This window comes from Furipterus horrens, unplaced genomic scaffold (genome assembly GCF_987537825.1).
Source record: "Furipterus horrens unplaced genomic scaffold, mFurHor1.1.pri manual_scaffold_12, whole genome shotgun sequence".
In the NCBI taxonomy this organism is placed as follows: Eukaryota; Metazoa; Chordata; class Mammalia; order Chiroptera; family Furipteridae; genus Furipterus; species Furipterus horrens.
Window position 1 is genome coordinate 55,158,832 of NW_028327182.1, and position 2,933 is coordinate 55,161,764.

General features: G+C 43.2%; 1 pseudogene; it reads left to right on the forward strand.

The window, feature by feature from the left end:
- The first annotated feature begins 895 nt into the window (after positions 1-895).
- On the forward strand, positions 896-1,417 carry LOC149996215 (large ribosomal subunit protein eL21 pseudogene; annotated as a pseudogene).
- The last annotated feature ends 1,516 nt before the right edge of the window (positions 1,418-2,933 follow it).

Genomic DNA, 2,933 nt, shown 5'->3' on the forward strand with positions numbered 1-2,933 from the left:
GCCTCAATTTTAGTTAGCACTTTTTCTGGGAATTCCCCCTTTCCTTTCAATTGGGGGTTATTTCTCTTTCTCCCTACTTTAGATGACTCTTTTAGTTTTTTTCTGTATATAAGATTGATCTGATTTGACTCCCTGTTTTCATGGGGTGGTCTTCTGTGGTAGGAGTTCTTTCAGACTCAGTGGTGCAGTCCCCTTTAACCCCTGAACTGGATATTCTAGGTATGCCCTTTATGCAGTTTATGTTGCCCTCTCTTGTTGTGTTTAAGTTTTGGTTGTTGTTGGCTCATTCATTGGTGGATTCTCCCCCCTACCTGGCTCACTGAGAATCACAACCCTCATCATGTCTTGAATGCTGTTGTACACGAGCCACCAGAACAAAACAAGACAACTCAGAAAACAACACCCTAACAGCAAACATACCCACCACCCCAAACACTACTGTGATACCAACAACAAATGAGCTAGGATCAATAAAGGTGGAAAAGGGATCAGAATAATACATGAAAGGAAAAAAGAATGTGAGATGGTAGGGGAAGGAGAAATAATAAGAGTAAGAAATAGAAAAAAGGTAAAGAAAAGGAAAAAATAAAATTTACAATGTAAATAAAATGTGGAGGGAATAGGCAAACCAGAGTAAGAAAAGAGAAGAGTAATATATGAGGTCTGGAGAAAGAAAAGAAAATAGTGAAAAAGGAAAATAATAAAAAATTGTGCGATGTCTAAAGGAAAGAAACTGATTTTGAGAGGATAGAGGGAAGAGAAATAATGAGCATATGGTTAGAAACCAGGCTAATAAAGGGAGAAAATAAAATTTAAAGCAAACATAAGACAGAACAGGAAGAAAGTGAAATGGTGTTGGACTTAAGAATAGTAAAATATGAGATTTAGCTTTTTGGCCGGAACCGCCATCTTTCAGTAATTCGCCAAAATGACTAACACAAAGGAAAGAGGAGAAGTATCTGCTGTATGTTCTCTAGGCCTTTTAGAAAACATGGAGTTGTTCCTTTGGCTACATACATGCGAATGTACAAGAAAGGTGATATTGTAGATACCAAGGGAATGGGCACTGTTCAAAAAGGAATGCCCCACAAATGTTACCATGTCAAAACTGGAAGAGTCTACACTGTCACCCAGCATGCGGTGGGCATAGTTGTAAACAAGCAAGTTAAGGGCAAGATTCTTGCCAAGAGAATTAATGTACATATTGAGCATATTAAGCATTCAAAGAGTCGAGATAGCTTCCTGAAACGTGTGAAGGAAAATGATCAGAAAAAGAAGGAAGCCAAAGAGAAAGTTACCTGGGTTCAACTGAAGCATCAGTCTGCTCCACCCAGAGAAGCACACTTTGTGAGAACTAATGGAAAGGAGCCTGAGCTGCTGGAACCTATTCCCTATGAAGTCATGGCATGATAAGTGTGAAAAAATAATTAAAAGCTTCTGTACTGATAAAAACATTTTTTTAAAAATGAGATTTAAAATAAAAAATAAAATTAAAAAATAGTGAAAAACTAGGGATAAAATTGAAGAAATGCAACAACAACCCCAACATTAATGACAGCTGAGTAAATATTAATAAAGATGGAACGACCATAAAGATGTTATAAGAAAGGGAAAAAAAGAATGAGAAGGCTAATGGAAAGAAACATGGTTTTGGGGGAATGAAGGGAGAAGAAATAGTAAAAGTGAGAAATAGAAATAAGGCATAGAAAGGGAAAAATAAAATTTAAAACAAAAATAAGAAAGAAGCATGAAGGCAAAAAAAGGGGTAAGAGAAGGGAAGAGTAAAATATGAGATTGGAATGAAAACTAAAATAAAAATAAAACAAAAAATATATAAGAAATAAAATAGTGAAATAATAAAATGGAAGACAAATAATGTTAAAAAGCTATGCAGGATAAAAAATAGGAGGAGAGAAGATGGCGGAGGAGTGAGGGGAGGCTGAGCTTTCAGGCTCCCGAGACCCGTCTGTAGTTTGGACTAATTGCAGACAGAACATCTCAGTGAGCAGCTGGACACTGGCAGGAGTTGAGCCTTGGCACTGCTGGATTAGAGAAAAACCATCTGGGAACAACCTGTTTAGTGAGGATAGCGGAGGAAAAAGAGACGAGAAGGGATTTCTGACTGGGTTGGCTCTCCGAGCTGCGGCTGGAAGTACACAAAGGCTTTTTGGTGACCACAGGCTTCCCCAGAGAGGAATCAGAAGGAGAGCGGATCTCTGCCCACTGGCAGAGACAGGACTCGACCAGGTGGCATTGGCGCTGAAAGACAAGAGACAGCGTACTGCTGTGCATGTGAAAACATAATTCTCCTTTATATTTTTCTCTTGTGAACTGCAGAGAGGGGAGGAAAGTTTGGGGGTGATAGGACATTCTTGAGGAGCGCAGGTGCAGGAGTGCACTCACCCACTCCCCAACCCTCCCCTTGGGTCATGCGGGTGCACATAGGAAGTGCCCTCATTCACTGGCCCAGGTGCGCAGGGCTGCGCGTCCAGGTGCCCCTCGGACACTCCCCAACAGACATAAGATCAGTGCCCCAACGGGCACAGGGAGGGCCGACTGGACATGCAGGAGACTGTGCGCATACACCCCTGGCCAGCTCTAGTGGGTGCCAGGCCAGAGCGCAGACCACTTGCTCAGGCTCTGCTCGTGTCTGCCCTGGCTGGTGCGGGAATGGTGGGCAGCTGTGGCATGGGAACAGTGGGCAGCAGCGACTCACAGACGATCACTTCCACTGTGCACAAGTGTCTGGGGCCCCACCCTAAGAGTCAAGAGACCAACTCCCGGAGTGTGAGTCTGCAGACCTGAGGCTAGAGCTCGGGTCACCTTGTGTGCGCAAGGGCGCCCACGCAAAAGCACCTCAGCTGGCTCCAACAGGTGCCAAAGAAATGCTCGGTGCCGGCCATTGAGGGCGCACACCGCTGCTGCAAGGAACA